Raw genomic sequence first — 19773 nt, 5'->3', positions numbered from 1 at the left:
CTAGTCTCAACATGGAAAGAAAACATGGACTGGTGCATGTTCGGAGAAAAAATTGTGTATGTCGCCTGTGGCAGGCCCAAGAAGTGGGGGAGGATATGGGGCCAATGGAACTCGTATTGTGGAGAGATTTGCATCCCCCCTTTCGTAGAAGTCTCTGACATTCCTCTGTCCCCGTGACCATGCATTCCATGGCATCTACATCTTATTGTATATGACTTGCTTGCCTACTCTCGGCCGCCTTCCCTCCCCGAGATCCTCCATTCTTCATCAAATCAGCTCCTTTAGCTGGGTCGCTCCCCCTGCTGCCTGGGACAGCCACTCACAGTGTAGTCTATTGTCTCGGAATTTTTGTTTGTGTGTTCGTTTTATAAAATATAAAATGTGAAACCTTTCATTCATCCTCCTATCTCCACAAGATCTCTACATGGCCATGCGGTATCACTGCCGGACCCACGGGTTGTCGGCTGATGAGCTGTGTAACATTGCGTATTTGGTTTTTATTGCTACTGGCCGGCCTCTGTGCTTGTAGGTCTGTAACTGTACTACTTTTCTTGTAATAACGGTTTAAAAAAAAATAATAATAAATAAATAAATAAATAAATAAGTCTCCAGTCAGTAAACATAGACTGCTGCATATATTCCTGCACTTATTTATAAGCCCCTTTGGCCTCTTTCTTGTTTTATTGTGTTTCATATCTGGATGTAATGTTGGAAAAAAATAATGGAGCAAATTAGAAATGTATTTGCAAAATGAGTCAGGATTGTCCACTGATTTGTAGTGGTCACATACATGGATTGTCTTTAGTCAGTAAAATGTTTTAGTGTGGTCATTGTGTTTTGATGAAATGTATGGTTTACATTTTTTTGTCTAGAATCACACTGAGCGTCTCTGAAAATGAAAGATTTATACTTGCACCTTTTTCCATAATTACAGTCTCTCTCACAGTCTTCCTCTCTCTGCTTATAGTGTCCCCTCTCTTCTGATATTTCCCTCCTTTCCTTATTTTAATTTGTCTTTGTTCACAGTTTCAATTTTTCTCATACTCCCTCCTGTCCTTATAGTCGCCCTCTGTCCTCATTGTTTCCTTCTGTCTCCTAATAGTGAATGAATGAATGAATGAGAGGGGTTTTGTATAGCGTAACGTTCACTCCAGGGAGCATCTTGGCTCTTTTAAGGATATCAGGAAAAGGTTTGACATAGGAAAAGGAGAGAAAGGCGGGCATCAAGAAACTATTGATGAGGATCATATTAGTGACAGTACTAGGTGGTCTCGAGTACCAAAGATCCATGTTTTGTGGAGATTTCTAAAGGTGAGTTTGTTGTGGGTGTGCCTTAATTGAGTAGGCAGGGTGTTCCAGGCTTTAGTACAAAGGGCTGCCAAGGTTTTACCTCCCCAGGTTTTCATTTTGCAGTTGGGGATGGTGAGTACATTTTCTGTTGTGGACGGCATTGTTCGTTTAGTGTGGTAGGGCCTGTTTTTGTCTCTCAGATATTCTGGGCCTGTTTAGTTTATGACTTTATAGGCGATAGTCAGGATTTTGAACAAGATCCTTTTATGGACAGGCAGCTTTTAGGGCTTCAGCCAAGGGAGGGCGCTTGGGGAGCCCAAGTACCAGCCCAGTGGCCCTTCTTGTTATAGTCTTTCCTCTGACCTCTTATTCCTCTCTCTCTCATCATATCTGTCTCTTAATAATTCTCTAGTTAGTATACATAGACTGCTGCATACATTGTTACGCTGATTTACAAGCCCCTTTGGCCTCTTTCTTGTTCTACTGTGTTTCATATTTGGATGTAATATTGGAAGAAAATAATGGTGTACATTGGAAATGTATTTGCAAAATGAGTTCGATTGTCCACTGAAATGTAGTGGTCACATACATGGATTGTCTTTAGTCAGTAAAATGATTTATTGTGGTCAATGTGTTTTGGTGAAATGTACGGTTTAAAATGTTGTGTATAGAATCACACTGAGCATCTGTGAAAATTAAAGATTTATACTTGCACCTTTTTCCATAATCTCCGCTGTCTCTTTCCAGTCTGACTCTCTCTGCCTATAGTGTATCCTCTCTTCTGATATGTCCCTTCTTTCTTTATTTCAATTTGTCTTTCTTTACAGTGCCACGTTTTTCATACTCCCTCCTATCCTTCTAATCCCTCTCTGTCTTTATTGTCTCCTTCTGTCTCCTAATAGTGCCCCTTCTTTTTATAGTCTCTCATCTGACCTCTAATTCCTCTCTCTCTCATCATATCTCTCTCTTAATAATTATTCAGTCAGTATACATAGACTGCTGCATACATTCTTGTGCAGATTTACAAGCGTCTTAGGCCTCTTTCTTATTCTATTGTGTTTCATATTTGGATGTAATGTTGGCAAAAAAAATAATGGTGCAAATTGGAAATGTATTTGAAAAATGAGTTACGATTGTCTACTGAAATGTAGTGGTTATTACATGGAATATGTTTAGTCCCAAAAATGTTTTAGTGTGGTAAATGTGTTTTGGTGAAATGTATGGTTTAAACTTTTTTGTCTAGAATCACACTGAAAATTCAAGATTTACTCTATCACCTTTTTCCATAATGTCCGCTGTCATTCTCATAGTCTTCCTCTCTCTGCTTATAGTGTCTCCTCTCTTGTGATATTTTCCCTCTTCTCTTTCTTTATTTTCATTTGTATTATCTTATAGTGCTGCTTGTTGTCATAGTGTCTTCTGTACTCCTAGGGGGTCATTAGGATGGTGGGTGGACTTAGTTTGCCTGCCATCCTCATGGTAGTTGGAACTGCCTGCCATAAGGGTGGGGGGTATAAGGATGCGTTCGCCACAGTGGCGGATGCATTCTGCATTTTTAACATTGTAGTGGGTGGTGCTCTCAGGTTCGCCTGCGACAATGCTAAAAATGTATATATGCATACACAATGCGGCTGGCACCTCAATCACTCCCCCCCCCCAGGGCGCCCTCACAGTAAAGACTGCTTGCTTTTCTGTGGTGGCATCACTGCTACGGAAAGGCCTCTGTAGAGGCCCATTATAATATGTCTGGCGGTGTGTATTAGACACCACCACCATGTTAAATCCTTTCTGCCTTGGTTGCTAGGTGATTGGGGTGGGAAAGCAGTGGACGGTCTTTTCTCCTGCTGTGGACCCCCCAGCCATGCTAATATGGCGGGGATCATTCTAGTTGTGTTGGTGGGTGGATTGTCCCTGACAGGCTGGTGTTAGATACCACCAGCCTGGTGGGGGCAATTTGTCCGCCATCTTAATGGGCCCCTTAGAGTCTCTCTGTCCTCATTGTCTCATCTGTCTTCTATTATGCTCCCTTGTCTAACCCCTTTTTATCCTGCCCCCCTGTCTCCTTATTCTCTGTGTTTCTCTTCTTATGGTTTCCCTTCTCTAATCATACTGACATATTTGTCCTCATACTGCTCATTATCTCTTCATATTTTTCTGTGTTTTTATACTCTAATTAACCTCTTATAATGTAGTGTCTTCTTATTTCCTCTATTTTATTTATATGTCCTATTGTGTCATAGTCCTCTTTCTCTTGTTGTAAGTCATTCTATTGTCATACTCTTATGTTTGTTGTCATAATATCTCCTCTCTTCGTATAAGTAATATAATAGTCAATTTGATATATTTATTTTTTCTAAAGTGATATATAGTTTTTATGTTAGATTCTTTTGTTCATCACTGAAAAAAAATCATCATGCCTTCGAAAATTGAAAAGAAGAAAGGACGAAAGAACGCAGTTTACTTAAAGAGATCTCATGTACAACATTTACCTGAAGAACAATGTGTTAACAGAAAGAAAAAAGTCCTGGTGAGAAAACTAAGATTTTTCTGCAAAGATTGTCAACCAGTAACAGTAGTGTGCACAAAGTAAAAAATACTGTGATTGTTTCTGCAACTAAGTGAAAAGACAAAAACCATAGAAAAACTTGTGAAAAAAATGGATATAGTAAAAGGAGACAAATCCAATTTCAGGAAATAAGGAAGAAGATGTTTTATAAAAGAATTTTGTTTAATTTGACTAAGTTAATACAGAATTGTAAGAAGAAAACTGCATTTTATAAGAAGAGAAAATGTATTGAAAATGTAGTTGAGAAAGCTTTTGAATTAAAAAAAACTTTTTGTTTTTGTAATCAATAGAATTCGATTACTAGATAAGTCAATCAATTTAATGAAGAGCAAAAGTAAGAGGAGAAGAGTAAATAATAGAAGTAAGTTTTCTGAAGTTTTTTTGGGTGAATGGAAACATAGTTCAAGTTCGGAGCCTTTTTTTAAAGAGGAGAGTTATTTTCAGAGTAATGAGTTGCTGCATGCAGTTGACACTACAGGTCGTGTTTATGAGGTTAAAAATGGTTGTCCTATTGAGAAAGAGAAAATTGTTCCTAGAAATGTAGAAGAGGTATTAGCTGATGAAGTATAAGGGAGAAGGCCTAAAGCTCCAGTGTACACTTGGAATTGCAGTAGTATTTGTAGTGTACGGCAGGAATCTATTGATTTTTTACGCAATTTCTTATGTATCTATGCTAAGAAAAGTGTTAAACAAAAGATTAAGATGTTGCAAGGATTAGACCCTTGCAGGGTGAGAGAAAATACTGGTTTGCAAGGACATTCTTTGGCTTGTCTTTCTAAAAAAGTAAGTAGAAGTGTTTTTCACCATTTCAGGGTGTTGGCAGTACATCATACTGAAATGAGGAAATTAGTCAGAACGTTGTATGATGCAAAAAGTCCAGCTCTAATGTTAAAAAAGTTGAACAGTGCTCTTTTGCATTATTCTGTGTCAGATGTAAAAAAACGTTTGTGATGAAATTCAGGTTAGTTACTTTGGTACAGAGGAAGATAGTGCAGAAATTGATACGTTAGTAGGAGAAAATGTAGAAGAGAATGTGCAACATTGCTGTACAGAAAAATTTGAGCAAGAAATTACAAAGTTCAAGGTGATTTCAGGTAAAACACCAAATTATTCTTGTATTTGTTGTCGATGTACTCATTATAAAAATCAGACTAAGATTGTTGATTTGTATTTAAAATTTTAAAAGGAAAATAATAAGGAGTGAATGGAAATTGTAACTTTTTTGTTGGTAGAGAATAGATTTGGGTTGTGATCAGTGTATTTGTAAATATTGTTATAATAAATTAGATAAAAATAAAATGACTGCTACAGCTGTGCATAATAATTTTGATTTGATAACAATTCCTTCTGAACTGGTGGATTTAAATACTTATGAGTCTATTCTCATTCAAAGTGTGCATCATTTTCAGGCTATTGTTCGTATGGAGCCTAACACAGGGAAATTGCCTCCTTCAGATTTGCAGAGAGGATTAAAGGGAAGAGTTGTGTAATTGCCATTAGATTTAAAGAAAAATATTGAAACAGTTGGAGTATGAAAATGTTGAAGATGATCATTTAGTTATTCTAGTTAATGGCGTACCTACAAAGAGTAAGAAAATCTGGCAGGAATTAGTGGATGTTAGGAAAGTAAAAAGGCAATGTTGTATCTGATGAAAAATAATCAATATTATAAAGACCTGTGTATGAGTGAAGAAGAAATAACTGTAGAAGAAGATAGTGACTTGCCATCTGGACAAATTGAAAAAGTGGATGTGTCCAGAAATGAAGAAATATATGAACATGACAGTGTTCATCCTCTGCATTCCAAAGAAGTGATGGGGAATACTATAGAGTTATTCCAAATGAAAGAAGCAAAGGGAAGTCCCATTAGTGTATGGTAAAAAAGCTTGGAAGGTCGCTGTTTCCCTCATTTGTTTCCTAGTGGAAAAGGAGGACGATATGATGACCGACCTGGGCAGATTCCTGCATCTGAATACCGGACATTAAGATTGTATGCAGAAGATCCAAGATTTCGACAATGTATTCCGTATTTGTTTCATCTTTTGTTTGAGATTGATTTGTCTGGACTTTCTTATGCAGTAAGCCATATATTGACAACAGGTGTACATCTGCAAAATGTTTTGGCAAAGGAATTTATGGATAAAGTACACCAGAAAGATAATGTTTTGGAATCTCAACTAATTATTCTCATGGCATGTCAGCATGGTACTAATGAGTACTGGTACCGTCGTCATGGAAAACTTAAATGTATGTTAAGGAACTTAGGAACTCCTACATGGTTCCTTACTCTTAGCTGTGATGAATATGCTTGGAATGATTTACTTCAATTTCATCGAGAGGCAAATCCAGATGTAATAAATATTGAAATCAAAACACCTGGAGAATTGTGGTCTTTGGATCCAGTAAATGCATGCAGGTATTTCAATCATAGATCTGAAGCTATGATGTCTTTTATCACCAATAAAAAAATCCTCCTCTTGGAGAGGTTGTGGACTTCTTTTGGAGAAAGTAGTATCAAGCAAGAGGTACTCCTCACATACACATGCTACTATGGATCAAAGATGCTCTCACATTTGACACAGAGTCAGATGATACTGTGATGCCTTTTATTGAAGAATATGCTACATGTGATACAACCAAAAGCACACAGGATAAGGACTTAAGACAACAGGTCTTACGATTCCAAGCCATCGTTGTGGAAAATACTGTTGTCAAAAGTACAAATCAAAAGACAAATTCTACACCAAATGCCGTTTTGGATTTCCACGACCAGTTATATCGAAAGGAAGAGTGAACAGTTTTATGTCATCTTTGCGACATACTACCACAAGAAAGACTCCAAAAAATACCTACAACTTAAGAAGTGAAGAGTCAAAATACATAAATGACTGCAACCCAGTCATTTTGTCAATGTGGAATGCTAACATTTATATTCAATATGTTGCAGACAATTCCATTGCTGTTGCTCGATATGTAACATCGTACATATCGAAATCAGAAAAGACAGAATTGAAGGAAATGTGGGAAGAGATTTCCCTTGAGAAGAGTCTAAGTAAGAAAATGTATACTTACGGTTCGAAGATGTTATCTCATCGAGAAATTGGAGCATATGAATGCTCGGATCGCTTATCATCTGCAAGTCTATAGTCTAAATCTAGAATAGTACTTTAATCTGTACAAGAAATTGAATATTTAGCTGAAAAGGAGCCATAAAGTACAGATATTGTGACAACAAATACGTTGGATACATATTATCCAAACAGAAGTGACCATCTGGATAACATTTGTCTCTATGAAGTGCTGCAATATTATATTTTTAAACATAATATTACAGAAAACATCAATAATGGTATATATGCCGTTAATGGTTCTGAAGGATGTTTGGTAAAACAAAGAAAAGGACATTTGATTAATCACCGTAAACTGAGTTGCGAAACTCCTGACAAAAGGGAATTTTACTACTTAGCTGTTTTGCAACTTTTCAAGCCATGGCGTTCAGAATTGGAATTACTTGGAGATTTTAACAGCTATGAAGATTCTTTCAATACAAATAAAGATAGTATAGAATGTCCTGTTTTTTCTAATGATGTGAAAATGTTGAACGATGAAATTGAGCAAGAAGCTATAATTGCAGCTGAGATTGCTAGAGACAGTTCTCAAGACAGTCAAACTTCTGCTCCGTTAAGTCAGGATCCATTAGGAGAACCAATTATTCAAAATGAAGCAGCAACTGCTATGGAAGAGGTGGAAACAGCAATGTATCAAGCTCAAGAAAATGTAAGAAATTTAGGAAATCTGGAAGAACAACTTAATGTTGAGCAGAAACAAATATATGAGCAAGTGAGAGAACAGATTAACCATGGATTACATCATGAAAAGAAAGAGTGCTCTTGCTCATTATTTCAACCTATCCGATTGTATGTGAGTGGACAAGCTGGAACAGGAAAAATATTTTTACTTAGTGTAATTTTTAACTTATTTACACAAAGCAACTGCCTCATATTTGTCTTGTGTTGTCACTGCTCCAACTGGATTGGCGGCACACAATATTAAAGGAGTTACTTTACATTGTTTATTAATGCTACCAGTAGAGCATGAAAACAAATTAGAATACTACAAGCTATCTGGAGAAGCTTGTTTTGAAGTTGCACGAGTGCTGAAGAAAATGAAAGTTCTCATTATTGATGATGTAAGCATGGTATCAAATTTAATGCTTGCCTTTGTAAATTTAAAGAATGCAGCAAATTCTTAAAACAGACTATGATGTATTATGTGGAGGACAACACGTCATAGTTTTTGGAGATCTACTACAACTTACTCCGGTAAAAGGACAACCAATGTTTAAAACACTGGCACATGAAGATACCAGAAAGCCTTTGGGGAGCATTGGAAATGTTAATATTTGGTCATATTTTGAGTGGAAGGAACTTATTACAAATATGCGTCAGGCAAATGATGCAGATTATGGAAAAATTCTTCAAGATATAAAAATTGGAAAAGTGACAGAACATGGCAAACAAGCTTTACTGAGACGATTACTTCCCAATTTGTTTCCCATTGAAAATATTTTTCCAGAAAAAATATGCATGAAAATTGTACAAAACAGTCTGTAATCTGCTTAATGCCAACACTGTGTGAATGTTCTGTATTCAATAAAGTATTGTTAAAGTAGGAAAATGAAGAAATTAGAAAATTGGAAGCTATTGATATAATAGAGCATGAAGGAATCACTAATATTTTGACTGAAAAGTTGAAGAGGAAATTGGATTCTTTGGAGAAGTCGATAAGTAAAACTGCTGCTTTAAAAAAGAATTTATATGCATGTGTAAACTGTAGGGTAATTTTACGACGTAATTTGAATGTGGAAAAAGGTTTAGTAAATGGAGCAATGGGTAATATTGTTGATTTTGTTAATTATGTAAATAGAGATGGGATTGAATTTTTAAAGATCACATTTTATGATATTGCTGAAATACACCAATTTATTTGTTGTTCATCTCCGTTCTTGCTTGGAAAAGATGTGTATGTACGCAGAAAACAGTGCCTATTTGTTTGGCATATGCGATGACCATTCATAAATCTCAAGGTCTAAGTGTAGATAGTGTTTTAGTGAATATTGGAAGTACCGTGTTTAAAGAGGGAATGGCATATGTTGCTTCGTCCCGAGTCAGAACTTTATCTGGTTTGTACTTGATTGATTTTGATGAAACAAACGTTAGTGCAGATGCAAATTGTGTGAAAGAGTATAATAGGTTAAGAAGAGAATATGCTCCCAATTTAGGTCAATATCCAGTTTTTGAAAAGCGTGTGGTTGGTAGAAAAAAAGATTTGAGAATATCTGTTGTAAAACTTTAGAGAACATGAGTGTCAAAATTGTTTTGTTTACATGTAACACTAATATAGACAGTGAAAGATTCATATATTTGACTTTACCAGACTGTGAATCAGTGTCCTTTAACATTCTAGTTGGAGGAGCAAGTCAAAACATGGAGTGTAGCCAATGTAAATCAGAAATGTCATCAACATTATTTATACAAAGTTATGGACAATATGTTATTTTAATGCTGCAACGTTGTAGAGCTTATAGAAGAAAATTGGAAAAATGTTGTAGCTGGTCAAGTTTCAATATCAGGAAGTACTTTTTGTAGCTCTATCAATCGTTTTTCATGATGGACCTTCTACAACATCTGGACATTGCACTGTTTATTTAAAATGTCTGAAAGGTTGAATACATTGTAATGATACTTAATTAGTTTTTAAGCAACGTTTGCCTAAAGAGTTATCAAATTCTTACCTAATATTTTTAAAGCCAAAAATTTAAGATACAAATTTGGCCTTTCAGAATTACTGCTGTTAAGGTAGATTCGTCTGGTGTTGTACAGTATTTTGGAAGTGAGGGTGAGGAACTTGAATGTAATCCTCTTGTTGATGTTGAGGCAGAGTAAGTGTACAATGTTGTGGGTGATGTGGCTGTAGCAGGGGACATTAAAGATCAATCAGGTGGAGGTGCTTAGGATTGGTTGTAGTCATTATAAGTGTTTGGCTGTAATTCTTGTGTAGAGTGTGTTGCCACAGTGTAGTCTGTTTCTTCTTTTTTAGTTTAGGATGTACTTGTAAATGTTGTGGAGAATGTTGAGGGTATTATAGCAGTATGAGGAAATGCTGTAGACTTGTTTACATTTGTAGAGGGAGGAGTTTAATATGAATCATAGGTTGTGTACATGGTCAGTAGGTGTTGGTAGTGTTCATAGTGTAGTTGATCAGCAGAAGTTATCTGAAGCTTAGGGGGTGAGTTTGAGAAAGAGTATCTTCATGTTGTGTGAAATCATGTTTAAAGAGCTGCTCCTTATCCACTTGCTGACGTGCTTAATTGTGTTGTGGAAGTTATTATTGGTGTTATGTGGCTCCTTGGTAAGGAATAGGATGAGCTGGGTGTCGTCGATGTAGAAGATAATGTTGTAGTTCAGTTGGTGGGCCATTTGTGTAAGGGTGGCCATATAGATGTTGAATAGCATTGGACTGAAGAATGAGCAGTGGAAGACGGTGCAAATAATTTCAGTGGTTTCAGATCTAAATGCTGGGAGGCAGACGCTCAAAGTTTCTTTTGAACAACTTTCAAACTGAGAATTTCACACATACTATTTGGCCATGGGGAAAAGTTTGTGAAACTCTTAATGAAATGTTGTTGTAAATTTTGTCAGCATATATTTGTAAGTAAAATTATTTATAATGGAACAAAATTATTGATGGTGTTTTGTTTTTTCAATATTGTCTGCCATATCTCATAGCTATGTAAGAAATTTGTCTAAAAAAAATTTGAGATTGTTATTGAGATTGTTGTTTTTTTTAGATAATCTTCTTGATTGTCTTTTTTTGCCCGCTGTTATGTGATGAGTACTATTGAACTCACTGTTTATAGTGAATTTCAATATATTCTGAGAACAGCAAAAATGGCCTCTAAAATGCTTTGTGTTGTAAAAGATAAATTGTAATTGTATTTTTTTCGTCTTCTACAGATGCTAAATTTATTTAAAACATTTTTTTTTAATTTATTATTTTGAAAGTAAGTATAACTAAGTGTTGAAAATGATCGATAGGATGTACTTCTACAGAGCTGAAGTAAGAGAACGTCCAAGGTGTACATAAGTTTGTAAAGATGGTTTGTATCTTTTAAACATTTTTGAAGAAATTAAAAAAAATATATAGAGTGTACCTGTATTTTTTGCATTTACCTACAACACATCAACTCCTTTGAAACTGGTAAGGTGAATAAATATTTTCCACTTTTTATAGTACTGCATTTTATTATAATAGCCTTAGTTTTTTTCAAAGTGATAAGGAGTGACTGGTTTGAAAATTAAATAACATTTTTCAACTAAAATATCATATACGCAATTTCATTAATGTGTTCTTATAAAGTAGTTGACAATGGTAATTGTAAAATATTTTTTAAAGATAAAATTAGTTGATAAAGTTAGTTTTGTATTAAGTAATAGGAAAAATGATAAAATAAAGTGTTTATGTTTCTCTGCAAGGAACAAAAACCTTTAAAAAATCACTATGGAAAAAAAGCAGAACTATGTAGAAGAAAGTATTGAAATTTCTAACACTTTGATAGAGGAGTTAAATGTCCCTTTTATTGATTGTGAAAATGAAGATGGAAATATTGCTGGAGATATAAGCTGCGATTTCTTCGATAAAACAATGGATGAGGATTTTATTGACGCTTTAGAGGACATCAAGTTACATAAAAGACTTTTGAAAAGTTATAATGAAGAAAATGAAATTTCAGACGAAATTATTTTAGAAGCTCTATTAAATTATGAACTGTTTGACAAATACATTTATGATTTAAAATTAAGAATGGTTTGAGAGACTCTTCTTGTAGAATTGTAATAATTCAGGTAGAATCTAAGTACTCATGGTGGAAAGTGAACCTTAGGACATGTACTGCTTCAAAATTCTATTGATTATGTATGCACTCTTCTATGCACTATCAGAGTTGTGTTTTATAGTTTTTATTTCCAGGTCTATATTCCTGTTTCTCCCTCCCTTCTGTATCCCTCATTCTCTCTTTCTGTATGTCTCCTATACTTTTCTTCTGTCTTTGTCTCCTTCTCTCTATCTGTTTCCCTCCTTCTGTCTGTCACCCTCTATTTTTATCTCTATCTGTCCCTGTCTTTCTCCCTCTGTCTCCCTCTCTGTTTCTCTATATCTGTTTGTCTCTGCCTCTATCTTTTTGGCCCGGTCCCTGTATCTATCTCTATCTGTCTGTCTCTGTCTTTATCTCTTTCACTCTCCCTCTCTCTGTCTCTCTTTCTCTATCTCCCTCTCTCTGTGTCTTCTTCTGTCTCACTTCTTTTCTCTCTCTCTGTTTACTTTCATCTTGCTTGCTCTGTAACTCTCTCTTAGTCTTTCTTTGTATGTGTCACTCACTCTTTCTGTTTTCCTCTCTCTCTGTTGCTACAGGACGGCAGAGGGGGAAGCCAGCACGTGCTGTAATTTTCTTCCAGCAAGAAATCCTCCCTTACACCCAAATTAAGTTGAGTTCTATAGTATAGTAGTTTCTACCCTGAAAGGTGTTTTCTAGAGCTCTTTGTAAGAGAAGATGTCTGCCGTGTAGAGACCACTAACCCAAGAAAAGCCAAGCCTTGATTCATACACGGAGCACTTCTTCAACAGGGTTTACAATTGTGCACAGTTTTTGCTTATAACACATCATGAATATTCTACCATCAATAAATGAGAGAGCAAGCAGAGAGAATGTGCCTTGAATTTTCATAGAGTAGCCATGGAACGTCTCTCTTATGGTTCTATGCAGAATAGCTCTGGCGTGCACCAAAAGTGAAGATAAACTATGAACACATGCAGACACATTTTTAACTTGGCATGTATATTGTACTTCCAGCTTCTCTGCAAGAGGCTTCGCTGTGCGCAGGGAGCCGACGCCAAGTTTAAGGCTTTGTGCAGCAAGTTCGAGACACCAAAGGAATTTCCACAAAAGGAATTGCAGAGTTCTGATTAACACTGAAAGCCTTTAGTGTGCTTTTTTTGTAGCTGATGTACAGGTGGTATTTGTCTTCGCCTAGCCTGGAGATCAGAGCTGTTAGCACTGCTGCACTTCATTGGTTGGCATAGGCACACTATTGAGTTATGGTGGAAGGGAAAAGGAGAGGTATGTGCCGTAATCCATTCACTACATTCAAACAGTAATCAGCAGATGTACAATAGGTGGGACAACCCCAGAGGTATTTCAGTTATTGTGCACTGTGACATCACCACAATGGATGCACCATATTTACAATGTGGTATATTATGGAGCAAAAATGACACAGATATGTGATGTATTTGTATTGTGAAGGTGGTACATTGCTTGACTTGCGTTCCAAGCGCAACATACTTCCAGCAATGTTGTTGGGGCCTATGCTCATAATACTGTGTCAATCCTTACATCTGCTTCAAGCAGGTGCAGGGTTGCGATGCAGCATAAGCCCAAAACTGTCTATAAAAGTGTTTATGAGGTAAAGTGGGCTTAAGTATGGACTGTTTCAAACCCCTTTTGACTATGCATGCACTGTTCCTTGGACCGGCAAATTTGTGTTTTATACCTTCAATTCCCTAGTATCTCTCCTTACACTTGCAGCAAACACTGTTTCACCTAGACACTCTCCTTGCAGAATTGTAATCATTCACCCCCTCATTTATGAAACTTCTTGTGCCATTGCAAAGTCACCTTTTGTGATGTTCTGTGGCACAACTGTCAGCGTGATATTTATCAGGCAGCACTAAGGCACTTTTTTTGGTGTACTGTTGCCTGATGAATATATCAGCTCATTTAATGCAGTGTTCTGGGTTAAAAGGGTGTGCAATGGGTGTTGTTGAGGGTGTTCCCAGGAACACCCATGGCCTTTTTACACTTTTGCATATTTATGAGAAATCTAAAATCTGAGGCACTGCCAAAAACGTATGCCTCCCCAGGGGAGGCGTAAGGAAGGTGCAACGGGGAAAAATAGTTTTATTTCTCTTTATTTTTTCATTTGTAGAAAAAGGAAAAGTCTCTTGTGATTATTTTTCTACAGAAAGGTTTTCCTACCTGTACAAAAATAATCATCCTTGCAACTCAGACACCCTTGCTCCATTGTGCTAAGGTTTCTGCATTGGTGCAGGCAGACCATTGTGCATTGGCGCAAGGGAAAAGGATAGAAATATGCTGTATCTTATACATTTGGCACATTCCTGTCTTTTTCTTTTGCCATAGGGAAGCGTAGCAGGAAGGCCTGCTGCACTTTCCTAAGGCAAAATCTCATAAATGAGGCCTATGTGAGTAGTCAAGCACTGATGGTGCAAAGTAGGCCTAAGGGCATAGAGTGCTTCAAACCCCTACAGACTGTGCATACATTATTCTATGCACCTGCAAATTTGCCTTTTTTATGTTGAATTTTGAAGTTTCTATCTTTTCACTTCCACCAAACACTCTGTTACTCTTGGTATACTTTTCTAGTGACTCATTGATCAGTGTGTAGTAAAGGATTCACTACATTAAAACAGTAATTTGTAGATGTAGAATAACTGGTAGATCCCCAGAGATATGACAGTTATTGCGCACTGTGACATCACCATCATGGATGCACCATATTTGCAATGTGGTGCACTATGGGGCAAAAGTGGCATAGATATGTGACATATGGAAAGGGGCGACCACTCGGTCTCCCCGAACGTATGGTGGAGTGCCCCGACCCCCCTGGGAAGCCATCATGGGCAGGAGGCGAGTCTCGGCTGGTATGCCCAAAGCGGCGTAGCCGGGGCGCGCTTTTTCCCGCCCAAGAGGGGGTTGTCCTAGACACTGAAGCCGCCAGCCACGCCCCCGGAGGCGGGTGGAGGCGGGTTTACGCCCGCCCGAAGAAGGATAAAAGGAGCGACAAGCCAAGGAAGCATCCTCTTGTTCCTGTGCTCTGAAGCTGCACCTCCCCGCTGCACGTGAGCTCGAGACGGAACGAAGAGCCAATTTTGAGCGTTTTAATTTTGTCTTTGTTCTTTCAGAGGATCAGCGTTGGACAATGCCGGGCAAGAAGGTCGGAAAGCGGGCCGGTACCGATCAGATGCTCCGCATGCTCGTGAAAGACATGGCCGAGATGAAGAAACAGATGGCGGCAATGAACGGTGTAGAGGGCCCTAAGCGAGTCGTCGGACCAGCATTGCCGGGAGTAGTCCCTAACGGCAGAGGTAGAAGGGCCAAGAGGGGAGCAACTGGGGGAGAGGCCCCGGTTCCCGAGGCGCCGCCGGCGCACCCTGATACACCGACTGAGGCGCCGATCCCGGTCCCAAACGAAGGGCGTCCAATTCCTGTTGTAGTCACCCCAGTGAATGAGGAGGATATGCCTCCCGAGCTGGCTGCACAGTTGGCAGCATGGTTGGGGAAAGAGAGTGGGGGCGCAACTGCAGATGACGCCAGGGCAGTAATGAGGCAGTTGCGGCAATCAAGAGAGGCTGCAAAGGCACCATGTCCTTTTGTTCCCCCGCAGGCTCCAGTAGGACAACCCGCAGCGGGCATGAGTTCGGCAGCGACTACGGTCACAGCTTCCGGTTCAGGTAAGCAGCTATTGCCGATTGCGGGGGAGGGGTCAGTACCCTCGAGAAGGGAGAAAGTTGCTCAGCATATTCCGATGGAAATCAAAGAGAGGATATGGGCTAAGAAATATATAAACATGTTTTCTTTATTAACTGATCATTACGAGATTGAGCATGTGAAAATTCAAAAGGAGTTTCTGCACCCGAGTGTTTGGCGCGCCAAGATGGCCGCTTTCAGAGTTGATGAAACAATAGGTAATTGGGGCAGAGCGTTTGGGATATTCACTGCAATTATGGGGGAACGGAGGCCTGAACTGTTGGCCGAGTTACCCGTGTACCAGACACGTATTATGGAGTTTTCACAGACATATGAGGGTAATCAGTGGTTTTGTTATGATAATATTTTTCGTAAGGCCAAGGAGTTCGACACATCTCTGACGTGGGATTGTTACGACTCCATTTCCTGGCAGAAAATGGAGAAATCAGGTATGGCAAAGGCGCCATTGTTGGGGGGGAACGGGGGCGAGTTTTCCCGCCACTCATCCGGGGCGCCCTTTCGGGCGGGATCAGGTAACGAGCACCATTCAAGGTCGAATGGCAATACAGGAAAAAAAGGGGTCTGCTGGAGTTTTAACAGGGGAAAGTGTACAAGGCCCCATGGGTCATGCAAGTTTAGGCACGAATGTGGGGGTTGTGGACAGTCCTCGCATCCCGAGACCATGTGCAGAGCCAAAACGGGTGATAACAGAAGTAGGGGAAGCGCCAAACAGGTCTGAAATAGTCCGAGGGGCGCCTCTCCCTACCCCGGTTGATACCATGGCAATGATTCCTTGGCTCAATAAATACCCGGATCATGTCTCTGCTGGGGTGTTGCGAGACGGTTTTTCATATGGTTTCCGCATCCCAGTGGGGAATTTTCAGGGTAAAGCACAGTGTAGGAACCAACTGTCGGTCCTGCAGAATACGGCGGTGGTACAAGCAGAGATTGGGAAGGAGGTGACCCGGGGTCGGGTTGCTGGGCCATTTGACATGCCACCAGTCGCTAATTTTGTTTGTTCACCCTTGGGAGTGGTCCCCAAGAAGGACCCGGTGAGTTTCGATTGATACACAACTTGTCAGCCCGAGAGGTCTTTCGGTGAACGATGCGATTGACCCGGAAGTTTGTTCGGTGCGGTACGCATCTTTCGATGAGGCCGTCGCCATGTTGAATCGCCTGGGGCCCGGAGCGCTGATGGCAAAGTCAGACATCGAGTCAGCGTTCCGGTTGCTCCCGGTACACCCAGACGATCAGCGTCTCCTTGGTTTCATGTTTCAGGGACGCTATTACATGGATAAATGTATGCCAATGGGATGCTCCATATCTTGTGCGTATTTTGAGAAATTCAGTAGTTTTCTGCAATGGACATTCACAAGAATGACGGGGTTTCAGCATGCTATGCATTATCTTGACGATTTTCTGTTCCTGGGGGCAGCCGGGGACCCGGAATGTGCACAAGCTTTAAATGAATTTTGTGGTCTGATGAGTCAGTTTGGTGTGCCATTGGCGCCAGGTAAGACCGTGGGGCCATCTACTTCGCTCGAGTTTCTTGGAATAGAGCTCGATTCCGAAGAGGGTTGCTTCCGGTTGCCCAAAGAAAAGGTAATGAAATTCAGGGCCTCGCTTGAAACATGTATTAGCGAGAATAAGGTAAATTTACATCAATTACAGCAAGCTGTGGGTCAGTTGAATTTTGCCCTTAGAGTGATACCAATGGCGCGCCCTTTTTCCCGCTCGATTGCACAAGCCATGGTCGGTCTTAAAGAGGGACACCACCGCACGAGGCTCTCGGCAGAGATTCGCCAGGACATGCGCATTTGGTTGGCATTCCTGGCGGATTTTAATGGTCGGGTCGTCTGGAATAAGCCGGCGGTGTCCTCCGAGGAGTTGGGGTTGTGGACAGACTCGGCAGGGAGTATAGGCTTTGGCGCCATATTTGGTAATCACTGGTCAGCGCAAACATGGCCGTCATGGTGGCACAAGTGTGGGCTTACAGGTAACATCGCTTTTCTCGAACTGTTTCCTATTCTGGTGGCTTTGAAAACATGGCCTGAGGGGTTTCGGGATCACTCTGTGGTGTTCTGGTCTGATAACATGACCGTGGTTGAGTGTATCAATAGTCAGGCAGCACGATGCAAATGGATTCTGAGATTGCTCAAAGAAATTGTCTTGCTATGTATGCAATTGAACGTGCTCTTTAGGGCAAGACATGTGCCAGGGGTGCTGAATCAGGCTGCTGATGCGCTTTCTCGTTTCCGTATGCAGGCCTTCTTGGGTTTTCTGCCCACAGCGGACCCGGTGGCGGCACCATTTCCCGAAGCTCTCTGGTCTCTCGGTGCCCCGAACTACAAAACCTCGTGGGAGAGAGTTTAGCACCCAGGACAAGGAAGGCATATGAAGGGGCGTTCCGTTCCTATTGGTCCTTTTTGGGTTCTGCTAGGGGGGAGCTTTGGGGCCAAGAAGAGTATGTCTTAAAATTTTTGCTGTCTTTACATCAGGCAGGCAAATCGGTAGCTACGGCCCAGAGGCATGGGGCCGCCATTCCTTTATGTAATAAACACAACAATTGCCAGTGCTGGGGAATTTCTTTAGAACAAACTATTCAACTTCATGGCGTGCATCACAAAAGACATGCACACCTGCTTTAGGAATTGCAGTGTTATTTATTTCTTTCGTTATCTAATTTTTTTAGATCTGCATCATTTTTTGATTTTATGCATGGGAACAACAAAAACTTTCTATATACATATATATACAAAACAACACAAAGTAAAACAAGTGATTCGGTATGTACAATGAATAAACAACTTCCATACAACTCATTCGTGGCCTTCCATTCATACAAAACATACACTCTGGTCCCAGTGTCAAACGAAATGTTAGATTCAACCAATGTACAGTCTGTTTTTTATCTATTTCAAGTTAAATTTTGACTTTACAGACAAAAAAGGAAAAATCACACAATTTTTTCGTGTTCCCCTAAGGGATTCCTTTAAGGTAGACTCTAGAAGATGACCTGGGACCTGGTCGGTCGACGCGTTTCGAGCCCTGTAATTGTCAGGGTTCTCTTCAGGACCAAACATTTACTGCAAGGGAAAGGAACAAACTAATGAATGTGGATTCTAAGGGTTCGACACCTAATAAGCACCCAATCCTATCTCAGCCTACCTCTAATGTGGGTCATAACTCCAACACGGTGTTCCGTGATGCAGAAAAGAGGAAAGGCTAGAACAAGTAGAAAGAGAGGCAATCAGTGCACTACATTTACACTTGCGCATTCAACTAATTCGGGTGGCATAGTGTAGAAGGCCTACCTTTTGAATGGGTTTGCTGTACGGCAGGTGGAATCTGCAAAGGGACAAGGGGGGAAAAAACGTAAGTGTTTGCTGTTTAGCGGATAAAGCTTTGGGCTGTGTCGGCGAAACGCCATTAGCGTTTGCTTACCCGTTACAGAGTATAACTCCGCGTTAATAAAATTGGTCGGCTGCTGCTCCAGTCGGAGTCTGTGCACTCGGTAATGTTGTGTGGTCAATGCCTAATCTGGAAGAAATCAAAAAGACACGCGTCAGCGAGCCGTTTTTTTATCGCATTCTCTCATGTAAAACGGCGGCCGCGGGGGAGCGATGGGTCTCTTGGTGGTTGGTCTTACCGTTAGTTTCACTGCCGTTTCGAGTATATGCCGCGCTGGTTCTCACTCCTTCCTCTTCGGTCTGTGGAGACTGAGTGTGGCTCCTACCAACGAAACGCGATGTGGGAGTGGCTGGCAACCTGAGGATTCTGGGACATGTAGTCCCCAAAGACTTTTTGGAGGGGTTTACGTGCTGGGTCTGTAAATTTCTGACAGTTCGTTGAGCCCATTTACTGCAGCATCATATTTCATTATGAGCATCGCCTCTCTCTGGTTTAGTCTTAATTCAATATTCCCACCTCTTGGGTCATTTTCGATTTTAGAGATTACTGTAGAAAATTAGAAATATTGATGTACATAAGCAACGTTCATTTCCCTTTTCCCACTCCTCTCCCTGCGCGTACCATGAATACCGTAAAGCATTAACTACATCCTACTGCCAGCAAAGGCCTGTACCCATGTATACATGACAGCCATTTTAGGCACCCTGGCCCTTTTGCCCGCCTAAGATTAGAATCACCGGCTCCCCTTCTGCGTGTATTCGAAATCTCTCTCCCTCACATGCATAAACCATGAAACCCTCTCCCTTTTACACGACCCTGCCCTGAAAGGCAGCCCCTTTTGCTCGACCCACGCAAACCCCCCATTCCCTCTTGAAGAGGCATCCTTCGCCTTAGCGGACAT

Source organism: Lissotriton vulgaris, chromosome 5 (assembly GCF_964263255.1).
Source record: "Lissotriton vulgaris chromosome 5, aLisVul1.2, whole genome shotgun sequence".
Taxonomy (NCBI): Eukaryota; Metazoa; Chordata; class Amphibia; order Caudata; family Salamandridae; genus Lissotriton; species Lissotriton vulgaris.
Note: the sequence above shows the minus strand (reverse complement) of the source record.